General features: G+C 42.4%; 1 protein-coding gene across 2 annotated transcripts in view; it reads left to right on the top strand.

Annotated features, from left to right (window-relative positions):
* The window catches only part of cacna1c (calcium channel, voltage-dependent, L type, alpha 1C subunit), a 143400-nt gene that overhangs the window by 3388 nt on the left and 117314 nt on the right, over nucleotides 1-22698 (top strand). The gene's annotated exons all lie outside the window — the stretch shown is intronic.

The raw sequence follows: 22698 nt of genomic DNA on the forward strand, positions 1-22698 counted from the left end.
TCTATTAGTTTGGCATGGTTCTGTGTTCTGAAGGTAAACATGTCTCTGAAATCATTATTGTGCCTTTTGGGGAAATAATGTGGGAACATTTGTGATTCTGATGTTACAAGAAATCCTACTAAACTTATTGAGAATTTAATCTTCATTGAAATATTAATATTATCTTATTTTTTAACAGAAAACTGAGATGTATAGGTTGCTCTTTCTTTAAATTGCATTGCACATTGCATTGGTTTCGCCTGTATCACAAAGCTGACCATCAGTCAGGCTCGCTCAGACCGTTTGAAGGTGACAAGGTGAACGGCGTAGGAGTCATGGAGGTCAAAGCACTGGCATGACGCGTTGAACATACTGAATCATATTAATAGGTGAGCACTTTGATTGATAGAGACTATTATAGAATTCATTTGTTCTATTTAGAGAAATCGAGAGTGGCTAGCTGGCCGACACCATCTATAAAATAACGGGATGGACTCCGTCGTGGAAGTAACGAGGCAATGTGATTAAAAGATACATGACTCGCCCGCGGCGCTGCAGTGTGTCTCCATCTTGCCCCCCCCCCCCCCCCCCCGGTGGAGCTCTTTTATTGCAACTTTTCAACACTTCTCTTATGTCCGAAGCTGAACTCGGTCAAAAATATACTCTTCACCTTTGACCGAGCGGGAGATTGTTGGCTGCCCCCGCATGGGATTGTGGCATTTCAGTGTTTGTTCTTCCCAGAGACCAACAGATCTTTACAAAAGAGGGCCGGGACGTACAAATATAGAGCTGTCATAAATAAAACAGGCTGGATTACAGAGGATAGTTGTGTATACTGTATGTGGCCTTGTCCCTCGGGTGCAAGTGTCTGTTCCCACGACCTGCCCTAAGAACCGTCCATGGATGCTTCCTTCCTTCCTTTTCTTTTCCTCGTCCTTTACATTCGCTAATAAAACACAAGCGTACTTGACATGATAGAGTACGCCAATTACACCGCATTCAAAGTTTATGCTGTCTTCAATAGGGCTAATCAATCACTTGCAGCGGCGGAACTTAACAAGTAGAGTCAACTATCTAATAAATCATCAGATATAGTAAGGCTATATCCACGCTTTTCTATGGCTGTTATTAAAAATGCTCATTTTTCCTATGAAGTTTGGCATTGTGTCCACGGCTAAACTGGATCCATTTTCTATACCGCTTATCCTGAATCAGAATCAGAAATGGTTTATAGCCAGGTATGATCAAACACATACTAGGAATTTGTTTTGGTGAAGTAGGTGCAGACACATCTATTAAAAAAAGAATGAAAATGCAAAATATACAGAATAAACAGTATGAATATATATACAGTCTTTTTTTTTTCTTTGTTTTTTGTTTGTTATTCCGGAAGTGCAGTCTGATTGTTTTTCCTAAGGTGGGGTTACTACACAATCACAGGACTTAATTATTATATCATTAATTGTTTTTTAATTATACTTACTAGATTTTTAATGATTTTTTAAAGATTTTAAAAAATATCTTTATTTTTATCCATTTATTGAGTCCCGTTTTTCTTGTTTCTTTGTCGCTGCTGTGCCTTTTTCGGATCTGACTTTCTTCAAGCATCTGATTTGGCTCGAACCTTCTTGTGTTTAGTGTGTCACGGCGCCACCTGTTGCCGTGTTACGTCCAATGCACTTGACAGGCCCCAAGTGGTGCAAAATGACTCATTTTGAAACATTAACATTCGCACCACAAAGCACCACATATGCCATATATATTTTTATACAAACATCGATTGGTCTGCCTGTGTTTACTCCGATGACAAAATCTTTATTCTATTACAGGATGGTGGGAGCGGAGTGAAATGAATACAACGGTGAGTTGAGTCATTAGATTCACTTCTGGATCAGCGCATATAGCCTGCAGTCAGATTGACACCATGCCGCTTACATTGTGAAGTAGTACTCTGTGTCAAAGGCAATAATAGTAATAATACGCAGTGGCTGGCACCATAATTACAAATTGAACTCTGCGATGTTGCTCATATATCCTTAACGCAATAGACTGAGCCCAGCTTGCCGTCCATATGTTAGATTGTTTGGACACAATGATGACTTCACTTTATGAATACATTAGTTATCTAACATAGCGATCCAACTCGACACGTAGAATTCAACTCTCTGTATGTTACAATCTCTCTGCTTAGGCGTGGAAAAAAGTGCTTCCTCGTGTTTTCTGCCAGACCTAAACACGGACACGGGCAGGAGGAGGAGAAAAGAAGCAGACTATGGTGGTCCACATGTTAAACCCTTCTTTCTTAATTAGCATCAACACATAAACACCACTTCCTTGCCTTATATCCTCATTTTAACGGGCTCGCTATATACCCCTAAAATAGCCATCAAAACAGTTGCTGGTCTAAACTTCCAAGACAGGTCATGTGATTTCATCAGTTGCAGCTTCAGACTATGGCCACTATACTGAATAAGAAGCCCTTATTAGCGTTTAAGGTGGTTATTTTAGACATACAGGTGGAAAAAGGCGGTCAAGTGGTTAGTGCACAGACCTCACAGCTAGGAGACCAGGGTTCAATTCCACCCTCCACCCATCTCTGTGTGGAGTTTGCGTGTTCTCCTTGTGCATGCGTGGGTTTTCTCCGGGTACTCCGGTTTCCTCCCACATTCCATATTTCCTCCAAATTGTCTGTGAATGTGAGTGTGAATGGTTGTTTGTCTATATGTGTCCTGTGATTGGCTGGCCACCAGTCCAAAAGAAGTTCACCACTTTGTGTTGGAAAAGTCAACAGGATGGTGTTTGCATATTGTCACCCCCTCGGCCTGGTATACGCACACGGTACTGGTGCTTGTGTATTGTAGTCGGCGTCGGACATCGTGTCGACTGTATGACTCGTGCGTTCCTACAGCATATGTTGCAGTGTGTTCTATGGTTAGCGTTGCATAGTCCTCCTTTGGACTTGATTCACTTTCTTTCATGTGATCACATGACCCACTTTATGCTGATTTTTTTTTTTTTTTAATCTTGTGGTTCTTTGCTTCATCATCATGTGGTTGCCAGCTTCCACTTTGTGCAGCTAGAAGGTCTTCCCTGCACTTCCCACCCTCTTTTCCTCCTTTTTTGACACACACGCACACATCTGGAAACAGTCAAAGTGTGTGCATGCATGGAGGAGGAGGAGGAGGAGGAGGAGGAAGAGGAGGTGGCTTCTCTTGCGCTCTAACTCTCACTCTCTCTCTCTCTCTCTCGCTCGGTGTACGAGTGTGTGTCTGCGTGTGTGTGACTGTGTGTGTGTGTGTGTGTGTGTACGACTGCAGAGCTGCAGAGGCAGACGAGAGAGAGACCAAACTCTCCTTCGCCGAAACACACGCAGGCATAGTGAGGACCACCATGGACTGGATCGGGACAAGAGAGGACCGCGGATGAGGACAGGACAGCCCGGCTTGTGTGCTTTTCGGATTTTTCCCCCCCTTTCGGTTCCCCCCCCCCACCCCGCTGCTTGTAGATACGTGGATTTAACCCATTGGGAGATTTAACCCCGCGATGGAATATTTGCACTCTTGTCATTTTCTAATCTTCCTCCTCCTCCTCCTCTTCTCCTTCCTCCTCCAGCAGCAGCAGCAGCAGCCAGCGAGGATGCCAACAAGCGATGCGTCTTTTGCGCACTTCTACCGCCAGCGACACTGACAGCGTCCGTGCTTTGCGACCTTTTTAAAGCCTTCACAAACGCGAAAAAGGGAGAAAGGAGGAGGCAGGCAGGCAGGGGGAGAGGGAGAGAGGGATTGAAGGAGGTGTAAATCCAATTGAACGCGGGTGCTGCCAGGTTTTGATGGTTCTCGCCTAGGGCCCGGATGTACCGAGGGATGCACCGGTGCGTTTTCCCGACCGGTTCCGCCGACAGATCCCTCTTTTTTCTCGCCTTCAGCTCCATCATGGGGATTAGGTAATATTCACTCCATCCGAAGACACCCCCCCCTCCCCGCCGGGAAAGCAACGGGAATATCCACAAGCTGTCAGACTCATTCTTCCCTCCCCACCTTTTTTTAAATTTTGTTTTATTTATTTCATTTCTTTCTTTTTTTGAGGGGGGCCTCTCCCCCCCCACTCTGGTTAATCCATTCACATATAGGGATAACGCTGGACTACATTTATGGTAAATGAAAGCAAAAACATGTACATCCCGGAGGACACCCTTGAGAACCATCAAGGTAGGTTGTTTTAACTCTTAACTGTCTTGTCACTCTTTATGTCAAGGAAGGGGGGGTGGTGGTGGATGGATGCACAGATCCACCCCCTCCCTCCTGATCTTGGTTCCCACATTTTAATGGCTGGACGTATGTGAGAACTTGTGGCGGGCAGCGTGGATGGAGATTGAGGCCTTTCTGTCATGTTTGCACACTTGTAGGTGTGACTGTGGGAGATGAGGCGTCATGGGTGGGCAGGTCAGGGAGGGGGTGGCTTGTATTATTCGCCAAAAGGCTAGAAAAGGTCACTTTTTATTCCACATGCAGGTGTCAGCTTATAATGTTTAGTTTAGTTTTTTTTTGTACAGGTGAAAGTGGTTGGTGTTGTGTTCAATGGCGAGCAATGAAGGCTCCGGTCTGTTTGCATTGCGCAGTATTACGCGGCAGCGGCGGCGCCTCCTTCCACCCACGTTGCAGAGAGCAAAGCCCACACAGCCTGCCAGGCTACACTTTCAACCCCCAGTTTGATGTTCCGAAATGGAGCATCATCATTCCCAGTCTATCTTTGCCGTGTCCACATCATCATCCTCATCCGGCTTTTCCCCATCACTTCCATCAGCATAGCCGACCTCCCTGCCTTGCATGGCGACAGGTTCCATAGCAACAAGGGATGAGGAGAGCGGTGGTGGTGTGCGTATTGTTTTTATGTGTGTTGCAGTGACGCTCATTCTTAAACCCGTCGTCCATAATCCTGAATTAAAGTAAACATGTAAATCTGGAGGACTCTGCTCAAAGTTGTGCCTCAAAAGAAGTTTAAAACTTAGCAATATCAGTAGTGTAAGGCATTATTCGCGTCATCGCCAATGTATGACCCATTTCAATCTCACTTGGGCAAGCCACAACGCATTTGTCAACTTGTGGAACTCAAACGTTGTCCCTCCTCCACGTTTTTCCCCCTCTAAAAGGCTAAAAATCTCCACTTCCTGTTTAAGTCCTGCCTACCTGAGCTGATATATTAGCTGATACTTCAGTGACCGTGATAAATAGATGTCAGTCATCATAGCAGCACCACATATTGGGGATGTCACTCTGGTGTTGTACTCACCAGCCGTGTGCCATCAGGGCCAGCAAAGTCTTCCCTGCTGGCCTCCGTTTACAGCTTAAGTTCTCCAATTTGTTCCATGAAATGTATTCCCAACTGTTTATCATATTCATTTTCTACGTCTCCGTCTATGAGTATGTTAGAATTTTTTGGTCTAATCATATTTCAGCTTCTATACGTTGTCCCGACAATTTAATCTTCCCAGGGCCTTCAGAATCTGTAGTGTTGGCCCATGTCACTTAAACCCTATTAGTAACGGGGCTGCTTCTTTAACCATAATCAGATATAAGATTGACCTCACGGAGCTAGCTAGCAGGCGTACGTTGATATCTGAAAGCTGTGCTGAACGTTCAAAGTGAGCGGCGCACTTGAACGCATCATTGCATGAACAGCACGGAGCTTAATTGATCCGGTTCCGGAACGAAGAAAGGAGACAGACACGTTGTTGTTCATTGTTCCGTGTGTGTTATATGAAGCGATAAGTTGAGTTTCTAGAATGTTTCCTATAAGTCAGTCAGGGGAAGAATTTGTTCACCACCTGACCAGGGATTCCGAGTGACTGGTGTGTGTGATGTATGAATTTTTAATGTTTTGTCGTGTTGTTGGATAAATATTGATTGTGAACTGCTTCACGTGATGATGTAGTGCAGAAGGCATGTGGAAGATAAATATTGCCTTTTGGTGTGTTACTGATGGTTTGTATAATTGTGATGTGATGGTGGTATTACGAGGAGAATTGGGTTGCTTGAAGGCCCAGCTTAGTCTGCCTCTGGTACTGTATGGAGTTTTTTGGATTTGGTTTAAGCTTACTGGGCCAAACTAGACGTTCTAGAAAGCAGACCAGCATGTTAGTTTCAAGTTTACGGTACAACATCCAAAACCCTCAACAAACTACAATATATTCAGAACTCAACTGCTCGCCTCCTCACCTCCACCCAATTCTGTGAACACATCACCCCGTCCTTAAAAACCTCCACTGGCTTCCCGTCCCCCCGACGTATCCGTTTCAAAGTCCTTCTCATAACCTACAAAGCTCTCCACAATCTGACCTCCTCCATCCACACAATCCCCTTCGCTCCTCAGACTCCAACCTCCTGGCACTCCCCTGCAAGACCAAGCTCCGAACCTGGGGAGACAGAGCCTTCTCCATCGGTGCCCCCACCCTCTGGAACTCTTTGCCCCATTCACTCCGTGCTTGCCCCGACTTTTCCACCTTCAAAAAACAACTCAATACCCACCTGTTAAAATCCGTTTTTAATGTCTAACTTTTTATACCTGACTCTGCTTTTAGCCTTGTTTTAGCTCTGAATGAAAGTTTGAATATTGTATTTTAATGCATTGTTACCTCTGCTTTTACTCAACTCTACTTTTATTTATTTTTCTCTAATGTAAAGCGTCTTTAAATACTCTGAAAAGCGCTATACAAATACAATTTATTATTATTACTATTAAGTGTCAAAATTAGTGTTTCCCTTCATGTGCATTCCTAGCTGCATCTTTTTAGCTGTTTTTATATCTTTAGAACGCACAGAAAAGACACATTTTCATGTTTCACATAAGGATTGTAAATGAAGGGCAAAATTCCTGTTTTCAAGTTAACAAAAACCCCAATTTTTAAGGTGTGGCGGCTTTTATTGTGTCGTGGCGATCAATTCCATGTAGCGGAAAGCCTTTAGTTTTGGTGTCAACTAAACACATTACAGAACAGACTTCTTGAGGAAGTTGAACAATTGAAAACCGTTATTTTAAATAAATATATGCCTGTGTTACTGTAATAGACGAAAAGTACAACATTTACTCAGAATACTACTTTAATACAGTACCATTTACAGTAGAAACCAGCAAAACGTACTATATTTATGAATGTTTAACTGCCCTCGTTGGGCGTGACTGCGAGCACAAGCCACGCGGTACTCGGAAAGCTAATTAAGTAATTTGGTGTAAAAAGTTTGAGGGCCATTGTTTGAACTCTGTCAAGGCTTATTGCAATAATTCGAGTTATTGTAAAAATTGTGCAGACATTTCAATGAACTATTGTGTAGGAATTGAGGTGTGAAAAAAATGCTACTTTTTGGTTTTGTCTGTGGACTTTGGAGCGGGTCAAGCTTGAAGCGTGTTGGCTTCAGCACCAAGGACAGTTCAGTCATTATTATTGCTCTATTGACAGCTACGTGGCACATCAGCCATTACTGTCCTGTGGCGTCACCGCTATTTACTTGCAAGTCATTTATCTTGGTCGTCACAATGTTAGCATGCAAAAAAAACAAAAAACAAAAAACAACACACTCTGCTGCTTCCCGTCTACAGAGGCAACACAAAGATAAATGTAAGGAACAAAAAGGAGGACGGGTGATCCATTATGTTTCTTAATTGCTTAAATTGGAGTATTATCATGCACGTCTTCATCAACAAGGGCTTAGACATGACTTCCTGGAATATTCATCACATTCTACGCTTTCAACTATTCCGGCATCCTCCAAAATCACCTCACTTGGACCTTCTGGTCCTGTTTTGGTGGCTCTCATGGATGGAAGCAACCAACAGTCTGTTGTTACAGAACCCATCCTATTTCTATTCTACTTTTCTGTTAATATAAGTTGCAAAGGTTCCCTAATCGTCTATTGTGTTGCCCCAAATTTAGCCTTGATGCCGTAATGCAGACAGTTTAAAGTGCTTTTAGTACTTGGAAAACGGTGTTTGTGTGTGTCTGTAGCTTTAATGCTAATGAGCTGTGTTTCCAAGAAGTGCTGTTATCCACTTTATCCACTTTTTATATGCACACTGTAACTTCACCGCACGTGTCCACTGTCTTTTCACATGTGTAGTGAAGCCTGTTTCTTTTTTCTGTCTATCTGCCCATCCATCTTATTATTCCACCCATTCATCCATAATCTATCCTTCCATCCATTTTATTTGTCTGTCCTTCTACCCAACCATCCGTCCATCCATCTGTAATCTATCCTTCCATCCATCTCTTGACCAATCTCCAATCCAAACATCTGCTACCCATCCATCTACCAATCTGTTCATTCAGCCGTTCACCCTATTCAGCTATCATCCAGCTATCGTCTTTCAAATTATCGTCCAGCTTTCCTTATATGCGGCTATTCATCCTCAATCAATTCATCGATCATCTAGACATCTTTTCATCTGTCCTTCGATTCATCTATTGCTCCATCATCTGTCCATCTTTTGCAGCTATCCTTCCGTTCATCTATCATCCATATATCATCTGACCGTCTGTCAATCAACACATCTAGCCGTACGTCAATCAAGCCATCTATCTGTACGTCAAACAAGCCATCTATCTGTACGTCAATCAATCCATCTAGCCGTCAGACAATCGGTCCATCTATCTGTCCGTCAATCGGTCCATCTATCTGTCCGTCAATCGGTCCATCTATCTGTCCGTCAATCGGTCCATCTATCTGTCCGTCAATCGGTCCATCTATCTGTCCGTCAATCGGTCCATCTATCTGTCCGTCAATCGGTCCATCTATCTGTCCGTCAATCGGTCCATCTATCCGTCCGTCAATCGATCCATCTATCTGTCCGTCAATCGATCCATCTATCTGTCCGTCAATCGATCCATCCATCCGTACGTCAATCGATCCATCCATCCGTACATCAATCAGTCCATCTATCTGTTCGTCAATCGACCCATCTATATGTCCGTCAATCGGTCCATCTATCTGTCCATCAATCGGTCCATCTTTCTGTCCATCAATCAATCCACGTATCCGTCCGTCAATCAATCCATGTATCCGTCCGTCAATCGGTCCATCTATCCGTACTTCAGTCGATCCATCTACCTGTCCGTCAGTCGATCCATCTATCCGTCCGTCAATCAACCCAACTACTGTTTGAACATCGTGAAAAAGTTGTGTTGAATTGCAGTGTTCCCACCTGGTAGTGAATACATTTGGAATAAATTGCCCGGAAATTGACACAAATATGCTGACTTGTGCTATTCCACGTTTATTAATTTTGTCATGTCTTTAATCCAATTATGAGAAGAGGGCTCTCCACGATGTAGATGCTTGTTTGTTTTTTATACATATGTCTTATTTAAAGCAGCAATGATTTTTAAAAAATGTGTGAAGCACTCTAATTGAGTGGCTGAGAGGTTGCAGTGGGCAATATTTTTGTGTTAAGATCCTAATGTGTGCTTGTCTTTGTTGTGTGTGTTTGTGTGTGTGTGTGTATTGTTTTGTCTAGCAGCTGTAGTGACGGACGTAATGTGTGATTAAAGGCCAATCAGCGTTAAAGATGTTTGTAGTGCCTCGGAGGGTCGTCACAGTTTCAACTTAAGGACAACAACAGCTGCTCTGAATATACAACACTAGCAGGGGCCGAGGGCACGACAAAGGATGGCAGGAATGTGAGTGATGCACGGGATGGAGAGGCAGAGGAGATGGGGGAAAAAAAAGGGAGGATTATCCATGACTGTGACTTGCTTAAGCCGCCGGTGTTGTATCGGAAATCCATCTGGAGGCTGTCCTCTGCTCTTTGGTGCTATCGGGCCTCCGTCTTTATTCCTGATGCGAGCCATTCTGTCGCTTTGTATGTGTATGTGTGTGTGTGTGTGTGTGTGTGTGTGTTTGGACACATGCTTATGTGTCTTTTACACACACACATTCCAACTCTATTGATCCATATAAAGCCGCTGGTGGAAATAATGACTTACTACCTTTTTTTTTTCTGTGCACGCTCTCATGCTTGGTCACCTGAAGTCAACCTTGAAAGAGACGACGTGTCCATGAGCATCAACGCTTCATTTGATATTCTAAAGCTAGCAACACTTCACTACCAAGCAGGCTTCACTACACATCTTAAAACAAAGCCCAAAGATCGGTTCCAGCTGTTTGATTATGTTGTTTTGCTTTTGCAAACTAGCATGGTGTTGCTGTTATAATGTGAGTGTAACGTTAGCACTGCGGCTACTGTATGCTAACTGTTGCTAACTGCTTTGTGTTCTCCTGTTTTTTTTTACTTTACTTTACTTTACTTTTATACAACCAGGAGAGCCATGGTTGGATTATCTGTTTTGGCATCTTTGCGTGTTGTTGGCATGTTCCCCCCGTGGGTGGGCGTGGCCCAGCCTCCCACATTCCAGGTTAATCGGAGCCTCTAAATTGTCCATGGATGCGAGTGTGAGTGTTGGATGCTTCTTTCTCTGCAGTATGTGGGCCCTTTGATTGGGTGGGGACCAGTCTGGGGAGCACCCCACAGCTCCATGTCAGCTGGGTTAGGATCCCGCTCACCCATGACCTTAATAGCAGAATAGAAAATGAATGTATTTTTTTTTAAATCTTTGTATTATTATTATTATTATTAATAATAATTACTTTTGTTGTTCAGCTTTTTTCTTTTTCCATTTTGCTCTATTTTCCCCATTTTTGCATTTAATTTGATCAAAATGGCCTCTACTCATCGCTTATTCAGACGTATCATTCATCCATACATATACAACAGACTATACCATAAGATGGGGTGGTTTGCAGAACAAGATGACCGGGCAATCGAGGGGGGTGAATAAAGGGAACAAGAGGAGAGAGGCGAGGGAGGAAAAAAAAAAATCCAATTTCGAACTAAGCTCCTATGGGGGGGGGGAGTACAGAAGCACACCTTTTTAACACGAACACGAGACTTGCACCAGGGGAGAGGGGAAAGGGGCGGACAGCAATCAATGCAGCCATAAAGGTTCCTGTCTCTGTATTAAATCCTACCCCTCCATCTGGTACTTTTACAATTAGTAACTGTTACATTTGTTCACTTCCTGCTTTCCTAATATCATTTAAGTTGTTTTTTTTGTAAAATTTTTTTTTTGTGTTTGTAGGCCTGAACAAATTCCCCCTTGCAATATAACAGTTTCCTTGGAGATGTCCATGATCGAGCCGAGTGTCATATTTTGCTATGATTAGCATTACCGTCAAACCAAAGCAAATAAGGAAATAACCAAATAATAATAATAACGGGCCGCACCTTGGAGTCCCCCTACAATAGGGCTCACAAAAATGGCTTTGAAACTGGTTAAATTCCAGCATCCAGAAATTCCGCACACTTTAAAAGGGGCGCTTTAACTACTGACTGAGCTGCGTGAAGACACTGTCCTCCTTCATAATAATAACCGCGGCGATCTCCACACTCCAGTGCATCACATTCCCACAGTGTGTACGCACGCACAGGCACTCCACCTGAGACACTTTATCTCGTTAGAATGCATTTTTCATTAGCAGAGTGTGAAGTGGGAGGTAAAAAGGCCTCCGTTCCTCACGACAATGCACATTAAACTAAGGTAGACTTGTGATGTAAAGTTGGGGTGTCACTCGGGCTCCATTTTGTTTAACTTTTCTGCTGTGATCTTTAAGAAGACGAGCCACACCCGGGGGTCTGGTGGGTTTTTCATGAGTGGATATCAGCATTGGCTGGTTCACTCAGCTTGCCCGGTAAAGACGGATTCAACTTGGAGTGTTTGTGTGTTTTTTCCTGCCTCTGGCTGCTTGTGCAAAATTTGGGGGCATCTTCTTTGCCGCCGCATGTCTGCTACTTTTGGGATGACTTCTCGTGGGGGCAAAGAATCATGGCTGACAAAAGCCTGGTGTTTGGCCTGCAGCTTTGAAACCCACTGTCACTTTGCTTACTGGAAGAGAGGGGAGAGTAACAGTTCGAGGAAGCCCACTCTCCCAAGTAGCAACGAGACTGAAAAATTTAATCTATTCTGAGTATTTTATTGTATTTTTCAACAAAAAAGCACTGTAAATTGTCAAAAAATGCCTTACACTGCATGTATTATTTGTCTGTATTATTCATTCATTTTCTACCGCTTTTTCCTCACGAGGGTCGCGGGGGTGCTGGAGCCTATCCCAGCTGTCTTTGGGCGGGAGGCAGGGTACACCCTGGACTGGTCGCCAGCCAATCACAGGGCACATATAGACAAACAACCATTCACACTCACATTCATACCTATGGACAATTTGGAGTCGCTAATTAACCTAGCATGTTTTTGGAATGTGGGAGGAAACCGGAGTACCCGGAGAAAACCCACACATGCACAGAGAGAACATGGCTACTCCACACAGAGATGCCCGAGGGTGGAATTGAACCCTGGTCTCCTAGCTGTGAGGTCTGCGCACTAACAACTCGACCGCCGTGCCGCCCTTGTCTGTATTATTTATCTTTTATTTTAGTTTTATTTGACCAAATTCCTAGTCCTCCGGTTTCCTCCCACATTCCAAAAAAATGCATGTTTGCTTCATTGGCGACTCGAAATTTTCCATGAGTGTGAATGGTTGTTTGTCTATATGTGCCCTGTGATTGGCTGGCCACCAGTCCAGGGTGTACCCCGCCTCTCCCCCGAAATCAGCTGGAATAGGCACTAACATATTGAATGACCCCAGAATGACCATTTTTAACTTAATGATCCTTCTGAGTCGCCATATGTTGTCCAGTTTCTGTATACTAAATCTATGTAAGCGATCCATTACATCCCATAATACCCTTCAGTGAAGGGTCACTGTAATATTAATTGTTAAAGTTTAAATTGCTCAAAGAGAACACGAGCAAATGCCACAGCGGGGGGTCTGACTTATCATTAACGCGATTAGCGCCGCTTTGGCTAGCGTGCGGAATGGTCTCCATGGCGACAAAAAGGCACTCGCTGGCAGCTCTCTCAGGAGTAGTGAACCTTTTTTTTTATTTTACTTTTTTAAATTTGTGTTCTCTTTAAATCTCTGGATGGTTTTACAGCATCACGGTCTTGTCTGCTGGTTGCCATAACGACCATCCAGCTAGAGGAGGATGCTGAGGTTAAATGAAAGGACAGTCGTCTTTTTCTCACTTTTTTTTTTTTTTTGTCTTAGTTTCCGGTTTGGAATGACCCCACTATGTAGGCTACCTGAGTGTCCTTGAGTGTGTGTGTTTGTGTGTGTGTGTGTGAGTCTCATGCCATCCTATCTATCTAGGCCACTCTTGGTGTGTGTGTGTGTGTGTGTGTGTGTGTGAGAGAGAGAGAGAGCAGCCAACTTCCCAACAGACCAGACTCACTTTGACACTCTGGAGTCATAATGGCTAAACCAGGCTTGTTACCGGACTCCTTGTACTGCGTATGCGCGCCTGACAAATATTCCCAATTTAACCATTTAGTGGGTGGAGGTAGAATAGACAGTGTTCTTAATGGACATAATGGGATGCACATATGCGTGTGTTTACACCAAAGTCACCCCCCCGTATGCATATGAGCAGTGGGGGGGCGTGGCTGTCGCATATGAAGGAACCGCCCTCCCGTATCCTGGATCAATATGTGACATGTTTTTTGTGGCGGCGTCCTTAGGTAGTGATGTCATTATCGGTTGGAGGCGACACACACCGTTGGCCGTCTGTTGTCATGTCAACGGAAAAAGAGAAGGGGGGCGAGGATGTTTCTTTCCTATCCGCAGTGTGATAAAGTTGATGATTAACGACGGCGTTACCTCAGCGCGTGGTGAGCGGCTGGGCGTAAACGTGGGGATGGCGAGTTAAATAAACACCAGGAGGAGAGAGGATGGGGGTAGAAATCGACAGCTTCTGCGCACACACAGCGCGTGGCAATAAAAGTGACTTTTGTTAGATTAGATTCTCCACAACTCCAGAACCCCTTCCCCCGTCTCATACATAGTACTTATATAAGTTTGGGAGTAAGTTGTGTCTCTCACAGCAGCTATGGTGCATTCAAGGACCCCTGAAAAAGTGGTTTAATTTTATTTGAACATGCATCAGATTACAATTGAATGCATCCCATAATCAGTTCACAGTTCCACATGTCCAAAAGGAGTAGGAAGAAGCAAAGCTTATTAAATCCTAACCTTCCATCTGGTACTTTTACAATCAGTAACTGTTACATTTGTTCACTTCCTGCTTTCCTAATATATGTTTTTCTATTTTTTAATGTATTTTATTAATATTTATTTATTTATTTTAAATTTAAATTTATGTATTATTTATTTTTGTCACGTGCCAAAGTAATGGTAATGGTTTAATTTCATTTGAACATGCATCAGATTACAATTGAATGCATCCCATAATACAATCAGTAACTGTTACATTTGTTCACTTCCTGCTTTCTTAATATAATCTAAGTTTTTTTGTTTACATTTTTTTTAGAATTTTTGCAGATTTTTAAATTTTTTTCAAAATAATAAATAAATAAATAAATAGGTAAACATTTTCATTAATTTTTTTAAAAAATCTGTTGTTACCAGACTCCTTCATAAAAAAATTGCAAATTTTTATTAATTAATTTTTCATTACAAATATTTTTTTCCTATTTATTTATTAATTTTGTTTTAAAAATTGAAAAAAAATCTATAATTTTTTTTTGTCACGTACCGAAGTACAAGGTAATATGACCTAAAAGTGCAAAGTCTTGTGGGCTTGTGGACTTTTTTTCACATGTCTGATGACCTTTACTACCTTAAGTATAAATTATGGTGGATAATGGATTTTTTTTTTTTTACCACAAATGCATAAATGTGTCAAGCCCACCGTGAGGTCCCCTGGTACTGCTTCCTCACTGACACATCTTGTCAGTGGGATTGAGGAGGTCTTCAAATAATTCCGTCCACCGGTCCACCGCATCTCAAGTCCAGGTTAGCCATACACGGTGTTGACAATATACTGGATCCCATTTCCTGAGATGGCGGATGCTTGTCCAGAATCTTTTCGAAAGTCGTTTTTCATGGCTCCCCAGAGCTCTGAGTTTTTGCCTCTGCAACCACCAGAGCCACAAAGTGCTTGGACTGCCGGTACCGGTCAGCTGCCTCCATAGTCCCATGAGCCAAAAAGACCCGATAGGACCAACAGGTTGTGGGATTAAGACAGGCAGGCTTTGTTATGGCATTCCCAGCAGACCCTCGTTTGGGCTCGTTAATTGATTTTCTGAACAAAAACAGCCTGCTTAATTCGTCTCGTCCACCAGTTGTCAAAACGTGTTCAACAATTCAAAATCAATAGTGTCAACTTTCCACTCATGATGGTAATTCGTCGATTGATTTCTAAACAAAAAGCTAGTTTAAATCAATCGCCCTAGCGTAGGTCGTCGTAGAAACGTCTTGGTTGTAATGTCTCCATCAATCAGGTTCTTCCTGTGATGGTTTGCTGTTCTGTGCATGGTGTCGTTCCAAAATAAGGTATTGAAGTACTCGGTTAAATATGTTCAAAAATTGCAGCGTGAATGGAGCCCATCACAGCGTAGCCATATTCATTACATCCAGATATGTTAGCGAGGCGGGGGCGTCATTCCTGTCACATTCATTGGTTAGCCTTCATTGTGGTCACATGACTCTCATCTTTCCTGGGTCCCTTTTTTTTTCCTTCATGCATGCAAATGTACATAGACCGACATAAATCATGCAAAATGCAATGTCCCCGCCATGTTTTTAACCAGTGCTAATTTTGGCTAATGGCCGAACAAGTGTTCCAACGACGCCGGAAGTCACATCATGCAGGGTTGATTAGAGCACAGATGTTGGGGAACGCTAACGAATTGAAAGCCTCATCAGACCCGTTCCTTAAAAAAAAAACAAACAAGAAATGCCTTTAATATAGTTTTACAAAATGCCGCCTCATTTGGCCTTCGTGGTCTGAGGCTTACATTTGGAAGAGTTGTAGCTCACAGCAGGCGACCTCATTGTAATAGAATATTGTTATGTAGCGATGTATGAACCCATAGCAAAAAAGGGTAAAAGGCGCAGACTGAAGTTGATGCTAATAATAAATAATAATAATTTATTAAATAAATTTGTACAATTTTAAATAAATAATTTGTGATCTACCGTATTTTTCGGACTATAAGTCGCACTTTTTTTCATAGGTTGGCTGTTCCTGCGACTTATACTCCAGAGCGACTTATAAATGAAAAAAGTGTTTATGTTCCATAAACACTGGACACCTTTTCTGTTCATGTTTATTTTTTGTGTAGCTGAATAACCATTGTGTTAGCATATCTTACACCTATTCAGCCTGTTCTCTATTCTTTTATTGGTAGAACTTGCCTTCCAAGAGGATGTAATGTCAAGTAGTTAAAATAAATTACCCGCAAAAAATGTGACTTATACTCCAGTGCGACTTATGTATGTTTTTTTCTACCTAATTATGCATTTTTGGCATTGTGCGACAAGTGCAACTTATGTATGTTTTTTTCTATCTAATTATGCATTTTTGGCCTTGTGACTTATACTCCAGTGCGACTTATGCATGTTTTTTTCTACCTAATTATGCATTTTTGGCATTATGCGATTTATACTCCAGTGCGACTTACGTATGTTTTTTTCTACATAATTATGCATTTTTTGCCTTGTGTGACTTATACTCCAGTGTGACTTACGTATGTTTTTTTCTACATAATTATGCATTTTTGGCCTTATGCGACTTATACTCCAGTGCGACTTATGTATGTTTTTTCTACCTAATTATGCATTTTTGGCTTTGTGCGACTCATACTCTAGTGCAACTTATGTATATTTTTTTTCTACCTAATTATGCATATTTGGCCTTGTGTGACTTATACTCCAGTGCGACTTACGTATGTTTTTTTCTACATAATTATGCATTTTTGGCCTTATGCGACTTATACTCCAGTGCGACTTATGTACGTATGTTTTTTCTACCTAATTATGCATTTTTGGCCTTGTGCGACTTATGTATGTTTTTTTTCTACCTAGTTATGTATTATTGGCCTTATGCGACTTATACTGCGGTGCGACTTATGTATGTTTTTTCTTCCTAATTATGCATTTTTGGCCTTGTGCGACTTATACGGCGGTGCGACTTATGTATGTTTTTTTTCCACCTAATTATGCATTTTTGGCCTTGTGCGACCTATACTCCAGTGTGACTTACGTATGTTTTTTTCTACCTAATTATGCACTTTTTTGCCTTTTCATTTTTCAGTATGTGGACTTCTGTGGAAAATGTTTTGACAACAGTAATGTTGTAGTACTAGTAGTAGTAGCAGTACTAGAGGAGGTTATTCAAACAGTACCAGCCTGATGCCTGTCGTTTGCGCTTTTTTGGGGCAAAGTAGCCAAATATGATATACGTATATATGTACATTCCAGCATATTATTTCTGTGCTAATTATAACCGTGTGTCTTTATGATTACAGTGTTGCGTAGAAGCCGATTGGCCAGCTGATAGGAAGCGTCCAAGAACATTGCACACATAGCTTTCCTTCTTTGTCGGCAAACAAATCAGCTATCGTTTTTGCTACTCTCAAGCAAACACACATGCATTATGAATATCATGCTGGCGTTTCTGTTAATGAGCTTAATTACACGTTGCTGTTCTTTGTTGTTTGCGTGTGTGTGTGTGTGTGTGTGTGTGTCAGGCATCTGGTGTCCATCACAGTTAATTACCCAGGCTTCCTTGTACCACACACACACACACACACACACACACATATTCAATACATGTGTTGCATTGGAAGTTTCAGTGTACTTAAACGCGTCACGCAAGGACGACCCAAAGCTTATGCTGCTTTTACGGCCGATACCGGACCTTATATCCATAGGCTGAGAGTACGGAGGCTGCTTTTGAGCTCCAGCGAGTCATTCCGCACCTTTCCCCACTCGGGGGTCAGCGGTAATTTGCAGGGCTGAGCCGAGGCAGGCCGTCGCTGTCATGGAGGACAGGTCAGGGCCTGGAAATGATAAATCAGCTTATGGAGGAGCCGCAGGAGCAGGCGACTCTGCTCTTCTTCTTCTTGCAGCATGGCGTCACCTTCTATGGTCTCGACGCTGTGCTATTACACTCCTCATAATAATGATGATGATGATGAGGAGGGTGAGGGTGATAAAGTGCTTGTTTGTTCTCTTGTACCGGTTGGGAAAGGCTACATTGGCAGAAAACTGCAGTCGGTGCTCTTTTTATTCTATAATATGCTAAACGCAGGTGTGCTTAATTTATTATTTCCAACAATGTCTCATATATTTGTCAAATTATGTGTAAAAATGTTTTTTTTTGCTTCATTATAATACATACATTTTAGTTGTTTTGTACATTTTCAGCAATTTCACAGTACTACTTTTAGTTAAAAAGTTAATTTTTCTAGTCTTTTCTTCCATCATGCTGCTATAGTAAGTAACATTGCCCTCTGCTGGTCCTGCAGGGGCGCTGCCGTGTTTTTTTTTTTGTTGACTTTCATCATGAGCTCCTCTCCCGCTTCCTAGTTTTAATCAAACTTCTCATTTAGCTTTAGTTTGTCGCCCTCACAATTGTCCCGTATTGATCCACACAAACACTGCGGCTATGGCGGCGACTTTGTTCTTGCTGTGAGGAGGATTAGCATGTGGCGCAGCCAGCTGCACACCGTCCGACTTATTTACCGTCAAGCGTACAAGGTCAGGACACAGGTTATACTGTATGCTCAGGGCTGTACAGTGCTAGCATTTCAATTGCTCATGCACCGAGAAATAAGTCAGTTTGAGTAGAGAACGTTTTTTTTGTATGCATCGTAACGCCGCTCCGAATAACTGCGCAGCGCACGTTTGAATGAGAAAGCCAGCAAGTACAGCACTCGCAAATCCCTGCGAAATAATAAAACCAAGATGTCCAAAATGCGGCCCACGGGCCATTTTATCGGCATGAGAACGGCACATTGTAGAAACAAAATCTGAAATAAAACTGGCAAGACACTAAACACTAATAAAACACTAATAGCACAAATAACTGACTTTAAATATATGGATTATTAAACCTTTAAAAAATATGTACATCATCAAATGCTAACTTCCTTAGCATTAGCGAAAAAGAACGCAACAATGTTTACATTTTCTTTAGTCAACCACTTGTTGCTAGGCAGATTTCAGAAGACCCAATTAGGTCCCCCCAAAAAACTCCACTCTGTTCACTTAATGCTAACCTGCTTAGCATTAGCCAAAAGAAGCCATGCTTAATAACGATATGTATGTTCTTCATTGGACTTGTTGCTAGGCGGATTTCAGGGGACTTAATTATAACTGCCCTTTAGGCCAGAAAAGTCCCATTCTGGTATTGTTTACAACATTTTACTGAATGCTAACATCCTTAGCATTAGCCAAAAAAAAGCCTGCTTAAAAGTGATATGTATGTTCTTTATTGGACTTGTTGCTAGGCGGATTTCAGGGGACTTAATTCTAACTGCCCTTTAGGCCAGAAAAGTCCCATTCTGGTATTGTTTACAACATTTTACTGAATGCTAACATCCTTAGCATTAGCCAAAAAAAAGCCTGCTTAAAAGTGATATGTATGTTCTTTATTGGACTTGTTGCTAGTCGGATTTAGGGACTAAATCATAACTGCACTTTACGCCAAAAAAGTCCCATGCTAATTTACTGAATGCTAACACCCTTAGCATTAGTCAAAAGAAACCTGCTTAAAAGTGACATGTATGTTCTTCATTGAACTTGTTGCTAGGCGGATTTCAGGGGACTAAATCATAACTGCAATTTAGGCCAAAAAAGTCCCACTCTGTTATTGTTTACAACATTTTACTGGATGCTAACATCCTCAGCATTAGCCAAAAGAAGCCTAATAGTGACGTGTATATTCTTCATTGGACTTGTTGCTAGGCGGATTTCAGGGGACTAAATCATAACTGCCCTTTAAGCCAAAAAAGTCCCACTCTGTTATTGTTTACAACATTTTACTGAATGCTAACATCATTAGCATTAGCCAAAAGAAGCCTGCTTAATAGTGACAAGTATGGATAGATTTTAGTTCGCCAGCTGCTTGTTGCTAGGCGGAATTCAGAGGGCTCACACATTGGCATTACAAGACAAATCATCCCTTTAACTGTAAAAGTAGTTTTTAATCACAGAAAAGCATGACAAAGCAAGAAGGCCTCACGTTAGCGCTGCCGCGGCGGTCCGAACCTTATCAGCCCGCTGACACGTAATTGAAAACACGTCTTATCGCACATATGTCCAGTGCAAAGAGGGAAGTGAGATAACGTTTATTTATAGCCAGGACATCAAATTAAAGCAGCGTGGGGGTCGGCAAGGCGTCTGCGTAGCGTAATGATTAAACAGCACGCTAAACGTACACAACAGGTATAGAAACAGCAGTCCACGTATGGCTTAATGTCACCTTGAGGAAGACGACCAGCGGCCGGCCAGCTGCTGTCATTAGCCATGCACGGCTACGTCCGCCTTGCATGACCACCTTCTATTAGCCCGCTGCAAATTACCGCTACATCCATTCTCATTGTGTGTTCACACACAAAAAACGAATCTTCTCACACACACACAATATGCAATTGTTTGGTGACAATCTGAGTTGTGTGCTAATGAATGGCTTCATCAAGGAGTAATGAATGTGGAGTGGCTCCACACGGTGCTGATTAACTTCCATGATGGAGGGGAGCACGCTCAACTTACGACGACAAGCAAGGCACCACACGATGTGTTTTTTCTTTGCTGCGAATGGCAACTTGTGTGTGTGTGTGTGTGTGTGTGTGTTGTTATAGTGACTTCCTATTCCCAATCAGGCCGATCATCCATGAGTTTGCGGTTGCTATGGTAGTTTGACGCTGAAGCCTGTCAAATGTGGAAGTGGACCTCAGCCTTTGTAAGGTGATGTAAATGGGGTGGTGGCCAGCCAATCACAGGGTACATATAGACAAACAACCATTCACACTCACATTCATACCTATGGACAATTTGGAGTCGCTAATTAACCTAGCATGTTTTTGGAATGTGGGAGGAAACCGGAGTACCCGGAGAAAACCCACGCATGCACGGGGAGAACATGCAAACTCCACATGGAGATGGCCGAGGGTAGAATTGAACCTGGGTCTCCTAGCTGACCCATTATGCTAATTTTTCCACCATTTGTATCGAGTTGTGGACTCCTGTAGAGCAGCTACACACAATAACCCGCACAGAAAACTTTCTAGATCTTGCAGAAGCTGCACCTATTCCAGCTGTCAGAAGTTAAAGGGGACCTATTATGCTCATTTTTCCACCCTTTGTATTGAGTTGTGGACTCCTGTAGAGCAGCTATGCACAATAACCTGTACGGAAAACTTTATGATCTTGCAGAATCTGCACCTATTCCAGCTGTCAGAAGTTAAAGAGGACCTATTATGCTAATTTTTCCACCCTTTGTATTGAGTTGTGGACTCCTGTAGAGCAGCTCCACACAATAACCCGCACAGAAAACTTTCTAAATCTTGCAGAATCTGCACCTATTCCAGCTGTCAGAAGTTAAAGAGGACCTATTATGCTCATTTTCCCACCCTTTGTATTGAGTTGTGGACTCCTGTAGAGCAGCTACACGTAATAACCCGTTTTTCCTCAGAGTAGCAACATGCAACTACTCTTTCTTCCGCCTCATTATTGTAACGTTCCCCTTTTTCTTTTTGCACAGTACAATATCTTATGGTTGTACGGTGCAACCACTGAATTAATTCGTCTAATTAGTTTAATTAATCATGACCAATGATTCTAAATGGTCCTTTCTCTGCTGAGCGGTATACATACTGTATATATTTCATTGACAAAATTCTGCCCAGTAACAAGCGGCCATGTGACGTAACACGTCAGAAGTTTCATGACTTTTATGTGACACGCAGTCTCGGAGTGTAGATTGCTATAAAGCACCGTAAGGGATTGATTCCCTCAACCTACAGCAAGCCCATCGATCAATCACTTTGATTCTGTTGAATTAAACCTTGCAGAAGGTTTCCTGCATTGATTGGTTTATATTTTTTTCGAGCGGCTGTACATAAGAAAAGTGTGCATGAAATAATTGAGCCCGGCGTAGAGAACCGCTAATGCTCGAGTGCTGCCTTGAGAGCCCCGCCGAGTGCAGACAGCCGATTATAGCGTATTAGCGGCAAAAGAGGATGATGGCAGTTATTAATTTAATAACGGCTAATGGAAGGTTAGTACTGATTTTTTTTTTTTACATTTTATTTTTTCATGACGCCGGGCGTTTCTTGGTATGGACGCACGCGCCTGTTATTATTCCCTGATGGGTTAATGCCGCCCTCACCTCGCAGGTAACACGCGTTCCCGCTGTTTGGAGGGCGTGTGCTTGTGTGTGATATTTTTTTCCTGAAGAGACTTAAATCCGCTAAGAAAAATAAAGGCATGAATAAAAGGGTCAGCAAGTCTACCGCACTTCCTGCCTGCCTTGACATCTCACACACACACACACACACACACACACACACCCCTCCCCCCCATCATTGTCCAAAAATACCTTTTAAACCAATTAGTGGAATTAATTTCACTTATAGCAAGTTAATTATTTTGTGATGGATTGAGCCGAGGAGGACAATGAAAAGAGCAGAGGAACCTGAGAGGAGTCCTCAGGGGAGAGCTAAACTTAGACGCCGCCTTTTTTTTTTTTTCCTTTCTGTCTTCTCTCCATTGCTCTTCTGCTTCTTCTTCTTCTTCTTCTTCTTCATCTCAT

The sequence above is a fragment of the Doryrhamphus excisus genome, linkage group LG2 (assembly GCF_037039965.1).
Source record: "Doryrhamphus excisus strain RoL-2023G ecotype Guam linkage group LG2, RoL_Dexc_Guam_v1.1, whole genome shotgun sequence".
Lineage (NCBI taxonomy): Eukaryota > Metazoa > Chordata > Actinopteri > Syngnathiformes > Syngnathidae > Doryrhamphus > Doryrhamphus excisus.